Source organism: Pleurodeles waltl, chromosome 10 (genome assembly GCF_031143425.1).
Source record: "Pleurodeles waltl isolate 20211129_DDA chromosome 10, aPleWal1.hap1.20221129, whole genome shotgun sequence".
NCBI classification, from domain to species: Eukaryota; Metazoa; Chordata; class Amphibia; order Caudata; family Salamandridae; genus Pleurodeles; species Pleurodeles waltl.
Window position 1 is genome coordinate 80,661,155 of NC_090449.1, and position 17,097 is coordinate 80,678,251.

Below are 17,097 nucleotides of genomic sequence, written 5' to 3' on the forward strand. Positions count from 1 at the left end.
GTTATTTGTCCCATTTGTGTCTAAAAAACAGAAGCCTCAAATCTAAAGTTGGTTTACCATGTACCTGCTTAAATAATGTATCTTTTTGGTCATTGAGTTGTGTGTTTTAGACTATAACATTCAGTAGATTAGCGCACAAAATAATTCTGTGAATTTAAAACAGTGTTTCTGTCCTAGTCTTTACAAAAGTAATACATTTCAATGTATCCCTCAATACCATGCCATTACGCGAGAAAATATATGTACCACACTTGGGGTGTATGTTCCAGAGTGCATTTTACCTCAGGAATTTAACCACAATTTATTGCAGATGACCAGAATTATATTTTGCTGAGAACAATATTAGTGCATACATTTTAGAGAACCTCTGATGCACGTAGTGGGTTGTTAAATCGTATCAAGCTTAAGACCACATTTTCTCATAATGTATTCATCTTTTTTAATTTGATTATTGCCCCTCCTTTCTTTTCATTGGGTAGGTATGTTTCCTTTTTGACATCACTAACCTGCACACATTCAATATGAAGAAAATCACTTTAACAATTTAAAGAAGTACACTATTAGGTGACTATACATTTTTATATGTGTCCTGCAATACAGGAGATCAAATAGAGAATTATCTGAAAAAATAGGTGTTGAAATGCAGATCCCTGCTGCAATTCCTCATTTGTATGAGTGCTCTAAGGGCCCCACTTACAATACTCATATTCCTGCATCTGAGAATTACTGATGTCTAGATTATTTGTAATTTCGGGTGCAGAAATAGAGGTGCAGTATTTCCAACACTATTGTAATGGGACCACAAACGTTAAATGGTAATGAAGAAAATATGTACCTGTTTTGTTTATCTGTTGAGAAAGGTATCTTTCACTGAATGTGTAAATGGCATACGTGTTATTGACTCCAAGTTCCAGGTATACATCACTCAGCTGCTTTATTCTATGGTTGTTCATTGAGAAGAGAGAAAATAATGACAATTTTGAGAAACACATGAAGATACATTACATCTGCCATACTTGCAGACATTTCAAAGGTAAATTATAATGACTGTTACTTACATTGCTTGGTAAACTTCACATGTTATATTAAGTGGTATTCGTGAAAGATCATATTCATTGATCATATCCAGGAAGAGCTCAATGACAGTATGGAAAAGACTGACCCATTCACTCATATTTTCCAAGCTCCAGTTCATATTTAGTGCAGAGAAAATGTTGTTCAAAATCTCTTTTTGAGTTGAAAGCTTAAAGAAAGTGGATGTTTTACAGGAAGTCACACTTGTAGAATGCTCTGAGCTCTGTGAAAGGCATGAAAAAGTAAAATATGCTTACAAGGGAAATGCAAATAAGTAAGGAAGAGACTAATTTGTATCTCAACATAGAAAAATTATAAAAGGTGTGTATCCTTAGCTAATTTAGTTTAGTATTTGAGAACAGGTGAATTATCTGCACCATTATTAAATTTAAAGAAAATATACTTTTAGGATTATCAGATTGCTTCCGTTAAGCATATCATTTCTCACTTTTTGATAATATTAACACAATTTTCAAGCGATTATTCCATAACGTAATACCTACTGGACAAATAGCTATTTTCAGTGTGTGAAGGTACTCCATATAGCCTATATTACTATCAAAGTTCATATTTTGATAAATTATATTTTTCAGTGTAATAAATCAATTAATTCATATCTCAACATAGGCAAATTATCTAAAGGAGTGTATCATTAGCAAATTTAGTTTAGAATCTGAGAACAAGTCAATTGACTGGGCCATTATTAAATTAAAAGAAAATATACTTTGTAGGAATGGACAGATTGCTTCAATTACAAATACTATTTCTTACTGTTTGATTATATAGACATGCCTTTATCCCATAATGTAATACTTACTGGACAAATATTTATTTTCAGTGTGTGAAGATACTCCATAAAGCCTTTATTACTGTCAAAGTGCATAATTTGACCCAAAATGACAGTTTTCAGTGTTTCATTTTTGAATGCATCAACAAATATGGTGATCACAGCTAACTCGTCCGCAGTGAGAAACAGAGGACTGAATACCTAGAGACAGAAAATCAGTAAGTGAACATGTTTTCCTTACATTTTTATATTTGGTTTTTCATATTAATCATTGTGGAAATGAATGTGATCAATGAGACATAGTTCAAATGATCTTCTCAACACATTCAAAACATAATTTATTTGTTAACTAGGCACACCTATGCAATTCTTGTTAAAAGAACTTTAGATTAAATATTTAAAAGTGGAGTTCAAAGGTCCTACCTTGCTAAAGTTTTTGTTGAACTGTGCAAGATCTTCAATGTCAGACTGATAAATGAACCGCATAATGTTCTCTTCCACCCATGGTATAATACCTGATGAATTACATGCAATGCCCGAATCTGAAACAGAGTTGAATTAAAGGTTGTCTTTCACCTTAAAATCAATGGTAACGTTGTGATAGCTTTTTGTTTAATTGTTTCATAGCAAAGTCAATAATGCATAGTTTGCAAACAAAAAATGAATCTTTTATTAAGGTATGGAGATAGAGGTTGAACTCAGTACACACTACACACGTTTTGCATGTCATATATTTAATAAAGGTAAGAAATGCAGGTTGGAGAGTTCCAGGCTAATCAGGGAGTACTCGGCCCAAACAGTATCAACTGGAGTCTTTTGCCACTTGAGTCCTTTGACTCCCATACTGTAGAGCCCCTTACTGGGGACCAAGTATCTCTTTTCACAACTAGACTCTCAGGATGACGATGCAGTCTTTCAAAGACTTACTCAGGAATAGTCCTGTGGGCTAGAGACTCATAACCACATAAACATGTAATAAATCATACTAGAGTCAGAGGTTTTTCTCATAAAAAGGATAAGTACTTTATTTCATACACACTATCCAATACAACATGCTGTGGTGACATCCTGTGAAGGTCCTCACAACCGAGAGGGGTCACACAAACACACTAGTGAAAGGTCCCAGAGGTCAAGTAACCCCGTAAGTGGAACCTAAACCCCATAGGCTGGAGTCACATCTAATGTTCTGCATACCAATAAGCCTGGAACACTGAATCACTCATACCTAATATAACATAGTGGGTGCATTTAATAAAAGCCAGGCCTACTGGCTTTGTCCAGGTTTCAAAAATGCATTTTAAGGCAAAATTATAGAGTCTAAAAATAGTGCAATCAATGTTAAAACTGTTCAGCGGGGAACACTTTTCAATGATATTTCTCAATACACACAATAATTTACTATTAACAACATGCATTTCAAATGTAACTTTAATATTTAAGATTACACAGTGAAATATTGTTTCTTCTTCCTTTGAGCTGGCTGAAAAACAACTGCAGAACCTAGAAACAAAAGTCTGTGCCACCTCAGTACCATAAAACTAAGCTCTTAGCTCCATGAATTTCTGCAGTGGGCTGAGCACTCTCTAAAGGTTACTCTGATAATCACCTAGAACACTAAGGGTGGCACATCAAGATTTAAATTAAGTATCCTATAGGGTATTAGATGGCCGCCAGAACCAGCTTATACTTTTTGTATTGCACCTGCCATCCTTGGGCACCACAAATCAAAAATGCTAATTTTTAAAGTAGCTCCTTGCCCTTATGATGTATTAAACAGCTGAGTGATGTATACCCCAAGCACTTGCTCTCTTCGGGGGAACCAGAGGCACAGTTGGAAGAGAGCTGACCTCTAGACATACTTCTGCTTCCTTGGCACTGGAAAGGGCATGCTATACATTTTCTTTTCAGATGGTCACCCAAGGGGGTCCTACACCACCTGAGGCTCCCAGTAGTACATTCAAGAAACCAATTGACACAGAAACTCTGGCGACACACCTGGCAGGCCATCCACAAAGGTGCCAAGCAAATGCTGGTATCTCATCTTTTGATGGGAAAGTCACATTTTGATCATGGTGACATCCTCCTGCCTCCCATGTTGGATTCAGGCCCCTGGCCTCTAAATCTTCACATAATTTTTAGAAGCAAGTTCTTAATACCTCTCTCATCGATGAGGAGAGCACAGGGCCTGCCCTTATATCTCAATAAAGCCTGTTCTTCAGTTTTGCTGCTCTAGTCCCCAGCTGCCTCATTCTGTGACAGGAGTTGACCTGAGCCCAGGACCTGCATGGTGGAAGCTTTGATCTACCTGACAGGTAATTAACTTGACCCAGGTGGGTAGTTAAAAACATGAATATCATTAGAGGTGGTGACCCATAGAATGTGAAAAAGTGCAAATATTGCTGAATTAATATTATATTAGCTGTCTGGACTTTTGATACCTTATTGAAAGAGAAATACATTTGTTCTCTAGGTTGAATTGATGGAAGTTGGTATTGTGGTGCAGCTTTCACCTGCTTAAAGTACTACATACCTAATGTAAAGCATCACATGGAGGTTATTTATTTTGAATTGAATTAAAAGACCGTACAGGCTATAATTTAACTTATTAAAGTTCCTCTTTGTGACAGGATACCTGTGCGGAGCTATCAGCCTGAGTTAGACTGTAGTCAAAATTGCTTGGACCACACACGGACACACAAACAGGTGCACATGTGATCACAGGTAAGCAGGCCAGAGCCTCTTAAACAGGCATCGTAGCAGTGAACCTTATTTTAAAAGACAGGCACTAGCAGCTAGCACTGAATCCATTTTAGGAGACCTTATAATGACTTGGTCAGCAAGAAGCTCTCATGGCAAAGATTGAAAAACTGGAGGGTCCAAAAGCAAAAAAATCTATGGGACTTAAAGAGGGTCAGGGCAAAAACAATGTTCATTTTATAGGTAGTTAATAGGAGAGTGCAAAACAGAGCATTCCCCTAGAACCACTGTTGTGAACACGAAGTACATGAGGCAATTTGACACAATAAACTAAAGAAGTGTTGGACAATCTTTGATTGTGCCCCTTCCTTGAGATTTGCCTTAAGAGACCATCCCCACATCCTATTTGAGAGCCCCCCCACGTTAACAAACACTGCTTGATCACTGCTCGAGCACAGGGAACATGGCGGCAAGCTAGGTAGCTGAGCCGCGAGTCCTCAGCACCGGAGAGCTGACGCGATGCAGGAGGAAGAGGAGGGGCTCGCTGGACGCGCTGAGGCAGCGCTAGTGCCTGCAGCTCTGGAGCACAGAGAAAATCGTTTGTGAGCGCTGTAAACGCGCTTTTCTGCTTTACGGGTATTTTTCTGTTAAATCCCAGCCTCTGGATATTCTTCTTCTTAAGCCCCTACCTCGCAGGAATCCTGATCAGATTTTTTTATTTTTATTATTTTTTTTTTTTACTGAGCTTGGAGCTTCACAGAAGGTTTATTTCTCAGGGCAGTACCTGACATCCTGGAGGTAAGACTTCTTCTCAGGAGACATAGACTGGGAAATTATCGTCTCTCTAAGCAAGTGGAAGACCCAAGGTGAGCCTGGCTTCTGCAGGAGGGGGGGAGTTTTGGAAAGCCTTTTCTCCTTCCCTCCCTGCTAGCTAGATAGGCAGTGAGAGGGTGTACTCACCATATATAAATCTGGCACATATCTTTGTTTGGGCCTCAGACGCGGCAGGAAAAGGTGCAAATGATGGCTTATGCGGAGAGAGGCGTAGGAGGTTTTGTTCAAGTTCAGGCGTGTGGAGTGAGGCGATAAGGGGCGTGCGTCAGGGGAGACCCTACACTGCCAGGTGCAATCTCCGAGGTCCAAGAACACTTTCGGGAGCGGACTTAACAGAAGTAAAGAAGCAAGGAGGAGAGACAACTGCTCCAGCATTAATGTCACCGGTTAAGCATTATTTGAAAGGTCCTCAGGTTGGTACTGGTAAGCTGGGGACAATACGGAAAGGGAAGCCGGGATCTTGAGGGCCGGAGTGCAATATAACTACGGACAATATATGTTCAACTAAAAGGAGAGGTCAATCTAGAGCAAAGGGGAGTCTGGGGGAGTTGGAGAACAATACGGGAGAAGGCTCAGGGGGAAAAAGTGTTACCCCAGGGTCAATAACTAAATACTTCCAGTCAGGCGTGGAGGAAGTAAGTGAGATTTCTCCGACCCCTACGGAATCACAACCGGCCTCAGGGGGCTCAGCGGTATTGGAGCGGGACTCCCTGGTGCAGTGGGAGGCACAGATGGACCAGTTAACTACAATAGGGGTTAGCTCTTTAAGGGGCAAGGAAGATTCCTTGTCCGTACAGGGCCCCCTCGTGGAGTCTAACGTCTCAGCCCTTCTGGAGCCCAATGATGGGGGTGTATATGAGCTTTTACTTTCCCTTACGAAGGAGATTCGGGAGAAGTTTGAGATCTCTGAAAACAATCAGGCTAAGATACAAGAAGCGTGCATGATTTTGTAGATGAAGATCAATCAGTCAACAGAGCGGGTTTGCAAGGTGGAGGAGGCCATGGAGCAACAGAAAAGCCAGGTGCTGGCCAACTCTCAAGATATTTTGTAACTTAAACGTGGGGAGAAGGCTCTACAGGATAAAATAGAGTTTCTGGAGAACAACATGAGAAGAAACAATATTAGAGTTCTTGGAGTACCGGAGGGGGTGGAATGAGCGGACCTCAAGGGTTATTTGGTTTCACCGATAAAAGATACAATGCAGGGTTTAGCGCACCTGAAACTGGAGGATGACATTCAAAGGATACACCGAGACCCGTTCAAAAAGAACGCAGGAAGGAAATCCCCTAGAAGAATCCTAGTGAACTTTGCCACCTACTCAATAAAAGAGAAGATTTTGTCTGAGGCTTTGAAGGTGGGAAATTTTGTTAAGGATGATTGGCCCTTCAGAATTCAGTCAGATGTCTCCAGAGCGACTTTGGACAGACAGTGGGAGCTGGGGAAATTAATGCAAGAGCTTCGCTCTTTGGGGGCAACGGTGCAGTTAAGGTTTCCGGCGGCCCTGTGGATTATGTGGCAGAATAAAACTCATAATATAAGAGAGCCAGAGGAGGTTAGGGCCTTTATAGAACAGATAAAGTCGTCGCAATAATGTAATTGTATTGGTATGATTGAAGATTGCCCGGTGTGCGGAGGGCTCTATGGTATAACAATGGTTGTCCTATTAAAAGTAGGGAGGGTTCCCATGGGTGGTTGGGGTAGGGGTATAAGGGGGTTTGGGGAATGTGTTGTTTTGGGTGTGGGAGCATAAGGGGAAAAAAGCTAAAAAATATAAATGTCCTCAAAATGGGTTTTTCACGAATTAAGAACTACTGTTCTGTACTGTTGAATTTGGTCTTGGACAAATCCACTACCCGGGGGACAGCTAATTCCCCTAGATGTAGGTTATTGGTTAAACAGGCGATAATAGACCTGGGGTTGGTGGATGTGTGGCAGGTTAAGGGGGGTGTAGGACCCAGATTTACTTTTCATAACAAGAAATATGGGCATAAGTCCAGAATAGATTTTTTTCTATTGCAGAACAGCTTGATAGCAAATGTTTCCTCAATAGCACATGCCCCTGCACATCTATCAGATCATGCAGCCGTTAAGTTGTATCTCTCCTTCACGGCGCAAGTTCCTAGGCTCCGATGTACAATAAGTCGGTCATTATTATTGGATGACCTGATTATTGAGACATTAAGAAAAGATACAATAGAGTTTTTTAAGTGAATCAGGGGTCTGCTAGTTTGCAAATAGTTTGGGATGCATATAAAGCCTATATAAGGGGGAGGTTGATTAATTTGGCGGTATTTAGGCGCAGGGAGGAGAGAGAGAAACTATGTAATGTCGAGACCAGAATAGCGATTTTGCAGGATTCTATACAAGCCGCATAGGAAACGGGGAATAGGGATCAATTAATGTTACTTGAACGACAACATGAGGAAGCCTACTTGAAATTAGAGTGTCTATTAGAAGCTCGAGAAAGAAAGAAATGGGAAGCTAGTCAGTTCGCGCATTATGAATATGGGGAAGGGTGCAGTAAATTACTAGCTTGGAAGGTAAAATCTGACCATTCAAAGAAACATATCTCTTCAATTAGGTCTAAGACTACCGGGCAGATTTGTGTAGAAAGATCAGAAATAGAAGCCGCTTTTGTTTCTTTTTTTCAAGACCTGTACTCAGATGAGTTGCGGAACTCTGAGGAGCAGGTTAGGGATTTTTTGGCTACGGTTAGGCTGCCATGTCTGGAGAGCTCAGCGCTACATCTTTTAGAAGGAGAGGTAACCGGGCCTGAATTAATTGACATTTTTAAGGGTTTGAAGAGAGGAAAGGCATCGGGCCCCGACGATCTCCCGAATGAGCTGTATTTGGTACTGAGGGAAGAATTAATTCCGGTTTTACTGAAATTGTTTAATCATATGCTCTTGGAAGGGGGGCATGCACTGAGCTCCTGGATGGACGCGGTAATCTGTTTGATTTTGAAGCCCCGTAAGGACCCAACACAGGGCTCTTCTTATCGACCTATTTCACTACTGAATTCAGACTATAAAATTTATACAAGTTTGTTATCCAAAAGGCTGGGGAAGGTTATGCCGGGATTAGTCCATCCAGATCAGAAAGGGTTCATTAAAGGTAGAAAGCTACAGGAATTAGTTGACGATTTATTGGCGGCAATGGACTTGGCTTTAGCAGAGAGGCTTCCTCTAGCAATAATAACTTTTGACGCAGCCAAGGCATTTGATCAGGTAAACTGGCTATTTTTGCAGGTGGTTATGGAAAGGTTTGGATTAGGGACTACTTTTATCAGAGCAGTTAATGAACTATATAGGTCACCAACAGCGAGAATTTTGATTAATGATGTGCTCTCACAAGAAGTAGCCATTCTCAGAGGGACGCGTCATGGCTGTCCCTTGTCTCCTTTGTTATTTGATTTATATATTGAGCCGCTAGCAACACTGCTTAGAAACAACGGGGAAATTCTTCCCTTTCAGAGTAGGAGCTGGGAGAAGAAGGTTGCATTATACGCGGACGATATTATGATTTACAGTAGGGATCTTTCTTTTTCACTTCCCTCAATAAAATTGGCGATAGAAGGTTTTGGTAGAATGTCAGGTTATAATGTCAATGCTGAGAATACAGAGATTATGGGGGTCATTCTGACTCCCGCCGGCCGCGTTAACCGCAGGGCCGGCGGGAGCCGCCAGAATACCGCTGCGCGGTCAGAAGACCGCCGCGGTTATTCTGAGTTTCCCACTGGGCTGGCAAGCGACCGCCAGAAAGGCCGCCCGCCAGCCCAGCGGGAAACCCCCTTCCACGAGGATGCTGGCTCCGAATGGAGCCGGCGGAGTGGAAAGGGTGCGACGGGTGCAGTTGCACCCGTCGCGATTTTCAGTGTCTGCATGGCAGACACTGAAAATCTTGGTGGGGCCCTGTTACGGGGGCCCCACGACACCTGTTACCGCCATCCTGTTACTGGCGGCGAAAACCGCCAGGAACAGGATGGCGGTAAGGGGGTCGGAATCCCCATGGCGGCCGGTGTGGAGGATTCCCCAGGGCAGCGGGAAACCGGCGGTACACCGCCGGTTTCCCGTTTCTGACCGCGGCTGTACGGCCGCGGTCAGAATGCCCAGGGATGCACCGCCAGCCTGTTGGCGGTGCATCCGCGATCCCCGGCCCTGGCGGATTTTACCGCCAGGGTCGGAATGACCCCCTATGTGTTAGAACATGTCATATGAATCTCCGCTAGTTAAACAGGAAATTAGATATTTAGGAGTCCAGATCACAAAAGACTTGGGGGATTTGGCAAGGATAAATTTTGAGAAAATACATTTCGAGGCCAAGAAACTCATTTGAACATGGGCGGCTCTCCCGCTGTCTTTCATAGGCAGATCCAACATTTTGAAAATGATAATTCTGCCAAAATTCACTTTTTTATTTAATACTATCCCGTTGGAATTTAAGAGCAAGTGGTTCACAAAATTGCAGGGAGACATGTCCTCGTTTGTCTGGGCACAAAAGGGAATAAGGATATCTTGGAAAAAGTTATGTAAGAGAAAGGAACGTGGGGGGCTAGCAACACCTGATTTTTATAAGTATTATTTGGCTTTTCAATTTAAGAATAGTAGAATTCTTTTAAATAAAAAGTCAGAATATATCCCAATGTGGGCAGCGTTGACTGCATATGCGGAGGAAGGGGCTGAGTTTTTTTTGTTATAAATTTGGCCACCCAAGGTTTTACAAAAAAATGAGGCTTAAGATTTTCCGGCAGGCCTGTAAAATCTGGCTACAGATTTCCAACCTATTGCGGATAGCTTATTGTTCTGGTTCAGCTCCAATATGGGACTCACCTGGTACCCTGGTATGTCTTCATGATAAACTATCAAATCCACTGAAAGCGAGTGGGGTACTACGATGGGGACAGATTATAGAGGGGGCGAACTTGATACCATGGGCCACATTTCTGGAGAGAGTGGGAGGGTCCATCTCTAAATTTAAGTACTATCAGTTGGCCAGCTGGATTAAATCCTTACATGAAGGAGAAATTGGTAGATCTTGTTGCTCAGAGAAATTAATTCAGAGACCTCTACCTAAGGAAATTGTGGTCTGGTATCAGGCCTTGATGGAGGCAGTTGAGGAGGATCCCCACCCTCCCGCTCCAGAAATGGGGAGAGGTGTTCCCAAATATGGATATAATATCGATGTGGCAAAAATCATGCTCTAGTCTTTGGAACACGGTTAAATCAGCGGCAATGAGGAGGAACCATTTGTTTACATTGCACAGAGTGTATTGGACTCCAGCAAGGTTATCCATTATAAGTAGAATCCAGAAGAAATGTCCACGATGTGAAGGTACTGATGCGGACGATATTCATATGTTCTGGGATTGTCCTGGCTTAGCTAATTATTGGGATGTGCAGAATGTCTTAAATAGGATATTTGGGGAGGAAATAACATTGAATTCTGCTTTAGTGTTATTTGGGGTTTGTGAGTTGAGAGCCCAATCACAGCAACGACTTTTGTTTGTTTTGATGCTTATTGCCCGGCAGCAAATTTGCCATAACTGGATATGTTCACAACCTTCTACAGTGCAGGAGTGGCTGAACTCGATAGATAGATTATATAAACTGGGCAGAGCCGGGCCAATTAGTAAAAGAGATGTTTTGTGGGTGGGATGGGAAAATATTTGTTAGTTAGATCACAAAGTCCGATGATTAAATCTGATCCCCCCCTCGGTACATCTAGCCTTACTGTCCATTTAGGATTTTCGGCGGAGGTGGGAAGGATTTGCCAAGGTTATAAGGGGGTCCATAGAAAAGAGCGCCAGGTGGAATGGCCCGTTGATATTAGGGGGGTTGATACCTGGGGTAAACAGAAATGGATCCTCTCGTTATTGGCACAGGTCAGTGAGATGAGGACAAAAAGAAAAAACAAAAAACAAACACTGCTTGTTCCAGCCACAGACCTAGATAGATCTGGTTAGGTAAACAGAGGGTTGCAGGCCAGTCAGCTAAATACACCTTGCCAGTGCCAATTGCACAACCCGTCAGAGCAAGAGAAAGTGTGTATTGCAAGACCAGAGACAGCTTGGTTTGTAAGGGTTCCACATTTTTGCCTGCACACCACACAACAAAGTTGCTCCATATGCCAGAGTAAGCAGATATGGTGGAGGTGTAATGCACAGACAAAATGAAATCCACCACCTTCAGTGGCACCTGAAAAGAACTCTGGTATCCATGCTCAATCACCAAGAAAGTAGGTGGAGGCCTCTGAGATTGGAATGAGGAACGACCCGTCCCTCAACTGGAAGAAAAGACCGGCATGAATAGTACCGGCCAGATGCAGTGGAGAACAAATGGAGAAATGCAAAAGGTCTGCATTGCACCCCTTCTTAGCCAATCTGTGGCAATGAGAATGACCTGGGCCCCTGTCTTGGCAAACTTCCTCAGAACCCTAGGACTCAAGAAAATGAGGGGAAAGACATAGTGAAGCTGAAAGTTCCACCTAAACTGAAAAGAGTCTACATGCTCCTTTGACAGATACTGGAAAGCGCAGAACTGCAGGCACTAAGCATTTTCTGGGTAGGTGAAAAAATCCACCTGAGGAGTTGTCCTCTTGGTGAAGATGTCCTGCATTCTCTGCTAGAAGACGTCACTCTTGCTCAGCAAGGTAACACTCACTGGCTCAGGCTGTCAGCTCTGACATTCACAGACCCAACTAGGTGATTAGCAGTGAGCCAGACCCCTTGACAATGTGCCCAAGACAACAGTCTCAACACCTCTAGGCAAAGAAGGTGAGACTCAACTACCCCTTGTTTCTTGACAACCTGATCGCTGTTGTGTTGTCTATTAAGATTCTCAATGGACTGACCTTGGATGGAGGGTAGGAAGGCCTTCAGCACCAGCCACATCACCTGCAGTTCGAATAGGTTGATGTGAAGAACCTGTTCTTCCCGCGGCCAGGGGTCTCTGATCTCCTGATACCCCAGATGATGATGCACCCTATGGTGGAGGCATCCATCACTACCGTACTCATGGCTGAAGGGGAAGTGAAGGCCTCCATCACCTGAGGTTCACTTTGTTCAACCACCAGGCCATTTCCGTTGCAGGGCTGGGCGAGATTTGGATTTTTAAAAAAGATGTTTAGTTTCCTGAGGTCCATGATCGGATCCCAACAGTTATCCTTCTTGGGCGCCAGAAAGTAACATGTGTAACCTCCACAGCCCCTTTTCTGTTGTGGCATTAACTCCGCTGCCCATTTACACAAGAGCTCTGACACCTCCTGCTGTAGTATGGTAAAGTAGTGGAGGAGAATAGGGCGGAAGGGGAATAGTGGCTGGAGCTTATAGGAAGGGAAGAGTGTACCCCCGTTCCACAATTTGGAAGACCCACTGGCCTGAAATAATGCCCTTCCAGTCTGGCAGAAAGCAGGACACTCGCCCTCCTCAAGGCTCTAAGGCCCATATAGATATACACTTTTTTCGCACTGCATTTGCGTCATTTTTTGACGCCAAAGCTGTGCAAACTTACAAAATACAATTGTATTTTGTACGTTTGCACCGCTTTTGCGTCAAAAAATGATGCAAATGAGGTGCAAAGAAAAGTATAAATATGGGCCTAAGTAGTTTGGCGAAGCAAACTAGGTTTACTTCCTTGGGAGAGGAGGAGGGAAGGAAAGTTGTAGGGTGGATCCACAACTCTTTCCTCTGGACCTACCTCTATGCTGTCTGACTAAGGGATTAGACTCTCATGAAGCCTTGAAAATGTCAAAGATAGTAAAACTTGCTTGGGGAGGAGGCAGCTGGAGACAGAGGCAGCAACCTATATTTTTACTTGTCTTAGCGAGCCATAACTGTACTGATGCCACATGTAAACACAAGATCTGACCGGTATGGCTCTTGGATACGTGCAGGGCCCAGATCAAAGAGGAAAGATCTGATTCTGAATTGAATGGGGCATCATTGTATGTTTTTTTTCTAGCACCTCAGATCTCAAGTGTACTCCACACCTTTGGGAGAAATGAGGGTGCTCTGTTATCATGGTGCTACGACTTAGATTTGATCTGGTGACTGGTTCTTAATCTTGATCTATCAGCTTCCAAAGGACAACATCTACCCCATGCCACATGATGGAGTGAACATATTGTACAGCTGCTTACCATTGCTCAGCCTGAGTGTATGAATCCTTAGGAACTAAAGTTGAACATTTAGATGAATCCTTAGAAGACTTTGAGGGCCTGGTACCTTCCAGGAAGTTGTACACCAGAACTTAGATTCTGTCATTTTGAGCTATGAATATGAGAAAGTACCTTTTTGTGTGATAACCTTCATTCTCTTATTGAATGGTATGACTGTTTTGAATTCTATTTACTAGGCACTGCTGTCCATGCCCCAGCAAATGTACTTTTACCCCTTAAACATGACAAAATTGGTTAACTCCTACTTAACATATTTAACTTTTCAGTTAGGTCATGGCATAATCAATGTCACAGAACAATTAAATGTCAGTTGTGGACGCGGCACAGGTGATACCATTCACTAGGCTGAAAAATAAACATTGCTTACCCAGTGATTAATTAAAAAAAAAAAAAAAAAAACGTTTGGGGCCCTCGTCAGGAGGCCATCTCAACTTGCACCACCCATCACACTGCCAGGGCTGTGAATGACAGTACCTACACAACTACTAACCATCACTTTACTATAGGTCTGACACTTCAACCTGTTAGGGGCCCCAGAGCTAGAAGAATGGCTTGGGCAACAGGTATTAGTTGTTTTTAATGTATATTAAATTAATAATCAACTGCTCTTGTGCTCATCTTTAAATTACACAATCAGCGTCACAACGTGGCAGCTGTCATATGTACCTGTGTTGAAAATGAAGTGGCGGGCTGAGTACCCAAAACACTGGCTCAAATTAAGCACTAGGTCTAATTGTGAAGACTGTTGCAGGTTTCAAGCCTGCATGTGAACCTATAAATAGTCCTCTTTTTCAGGATCAAACCATAATTTTAAATGTTAAGTAATCTCTAAATTGGTCTTGTATCGCACAAGGATGGGTGCCTGGTGTTTAAAAGTGAAACATATAAAAAAATAATATTGGTGTGTTCCTACAGTGACTATCCCCAGGAACTATTTTCACAGCTAGGCTATATGAGAAAATACTAAAGTTCAGATAAAATAGTAAGTCTGCAAACTGTAGATTGGGATAAGCTACAGAGGCGGTTAAACCACTATTTTAAATATTTTAATTTGTTGAATTTTTTGTAAATATGTAGGAAAAGTGACTTTCCCTGCCTGAACACCACAAAGGCTAATTAGCATTAACCAGCAGCTGAGCCCTCTCACTGCTTCACCTTAATGAAGTGTGAAAACTGCTCCCAGAACAGGAAGAAAGGCTTATACCTTTTGACAGAAAGACCAGGCGCTGAGGAATGTGGCTTTTCTCAGTCCAAAAAAGACAGTGGAAAAAGGTTCAGGAACCTCTTTAACTTGAAAGGGACCAGGGTTAGGCCTGCCTAGTCACAGTTAAATATCAAAGGAAACCTTAGGAGGTGATGCCTTTTGTTCCATAGGCCATTTGTCACCAACTTCGCACAAGGCTAGTGGGAGTGAAAACTGCTTCTAAAACCTGTTTGATGTAGTTGAGGGTAAGGGGCTGCCCATTTTTCCACACAATCTACCTTCAGGGGCACAAAGATTCTGTCATGTTGGTTTTGCCTCAAAACAATGCATGAGGGACAGTTTTAAAGATAAACAGGATATGCTAAAAAAAAGTGGGAATGGTTGCCCCTCTGACTGTTTTCTCAATGGTTAGGAAGTGTCCAAGAGTCATCCCCACCCACTGGCTAGTGAAACCTACAAACCTGGCACCTCAACTACAGCCCTTGAGAACACTTTCCTCACCTATGGAAGAACAGAAAAGGGCTCAACTTGCATTTTAAGATCTGTGTGGATATCTGATTGGCTGGACCTTTTCCCACTTATACTCAACACTAAGAAGTGGATGCCAAGGGTTAGTTGCCTGACCTCATGTGTGGCTATAGAATGCAACAAACTTAAGTGATCAGCTGAACAGTAGCAACTGGACATGACCCTGATGGTGGTCTCTGCTGGAGTGAGTCTTGGCCCATAGTTGCTATCCCTGAATTCCTGAGAGCAGAGCTGCTCCAGAAAATCTGAAAAGTTAGGTCATGGAAAATCTTAGGACTTCCACAAACTCTGGGCTTAAAATTTTAGGACTTGCAAGAACTCTGGCAGGACCTCACAGAAACAGTGGCCAATTTCAGGAGGACTTTGCCGAATACTAATCCAGGCTTGCCCAACTGCAGGATTTTGCATTTCATAAAAAAGACTAAGGACCCAATATAGATCTTGGCAGAGCATGGGCCATTAGAGGTTTCTCTATATGTCTTCCCACCTAATTTATATGGGTGGACATATAGCAGTTGTTCAGTTCCCCTCACTGACACAGAAAATCTGATGATAACATGCACCTTGGGATTTTCTTTTCATAAATAAAAAAATTGCATGTTTGCCATATGGCTCTGTCAGGTTGATGAAGTCTGTAGCCTCCTCCCTAGCCTGGGTACCCACCAATGAATGTGCCACACAAGGAGCTATGTATTACACATCTTTATTAGAATGCATGTAACTGTGAATTCAACATTCTAAACCTGAATTTACTCTACCACGTTCTAACACTTACATCAGAGTTCCTGCCAATGCTGGAAATATCCCCTATGCTAGCGGACATTTCTAAATGTTTACGTTTGTACCTCCATAAGGGTGGAAGACAACAGGCCAACCCTCAATAAATAAATACATCTGAAAACTCCCAGGTCAACAGGGGTTATTGTTTTTTTTATTTTCAAAAACAAAATTGTACTTAAGGATTTTGTTTACCATACGGCACCATCATGCAGTTCTTGACAATAGAAGAGATGTACCCTGGGTCGGCAGACATCTCTAAATTTGTCTGTGGGTACTCCCTCAGGGTGACAGATTATTTTACTCTGTCGTCCTGATGGAGTAAGTCCTGTCTGCCAAACTTCAAATCAGGCCCTTTATCCTTTTGAGCAAAGAGTTTTGCTCAACAAGAAGGTTCATGGTATTTACTTGTTAATTGGTGAATGTGAATATGAGCCAGAAATCTTTTCACAAGACTATTAATAGTACCAACAACTTTCTGAAACAGTGTAAAAAAGTTGTGATTGGAACCCAGGAACATTGGTGACTTACGTTAGTCCATAAGATAGGCAGTTCCTACAATATGACGGTTATTTAGCTCCAGGAAATGTGTTGAAAACAACACCCTTTACTCATTACTATTAACTATTGCTTTGGAAAATTGGGAACAGCTCTTTTAATTCATTATAAGACAATCTTACCACTGAACATCATAAAAAGACCAGTTTTACCTGCAGCTAGAGATTTCTGGTTAAGGAATTTTCTGATATAAAATTTGTAGATAATCATTTTTTCTTCAGACAGTAGAAAATCATAGTGCATGTCAAATCCTTTCAATCTGAAAGAAAGATTAACAAAATACATGAACACTTTATTGCCTTAAATCTGTTATTGTTGGTGTACTATAAAGGTCTAACATTGAAAATATTTTGGCAGTAGCCACATAAGGCCTGATTTGGAGTTTGATGGACTACAGACTCCGTCGCAAACGTGGCAAAGGACTGTGCCAGCCAAACCCTCAGTCTGCCTGCCTCAATTACA

At 42.2% G+C, this 17,097-nt stretch overlaps 1 long non-coding RNA gene across 1 annotated transcript; it reads right to left on the minus strand.

The window, feature by feature from the left end:
* Window positions 1-1,897: 1,897 nt before the first annotated feature.
* On the minus strand, window positions 1,898-16,894 carry LOC138260710 (uncharacterized). Its single transcript, XR_011198935.1, has 3 exons — window positions 16,788-16,894; window positions 2,285-2,403; window positions 1,898-2,062 (listed from the first exon to the last, which is right to left on the minus strand). It is a non-coding gene; the product is annotated as an uncharacterized lncRNA (long non-coding RNA).
* Window positions 16,895-17,097: the final 203 nt, after the last annotated feature.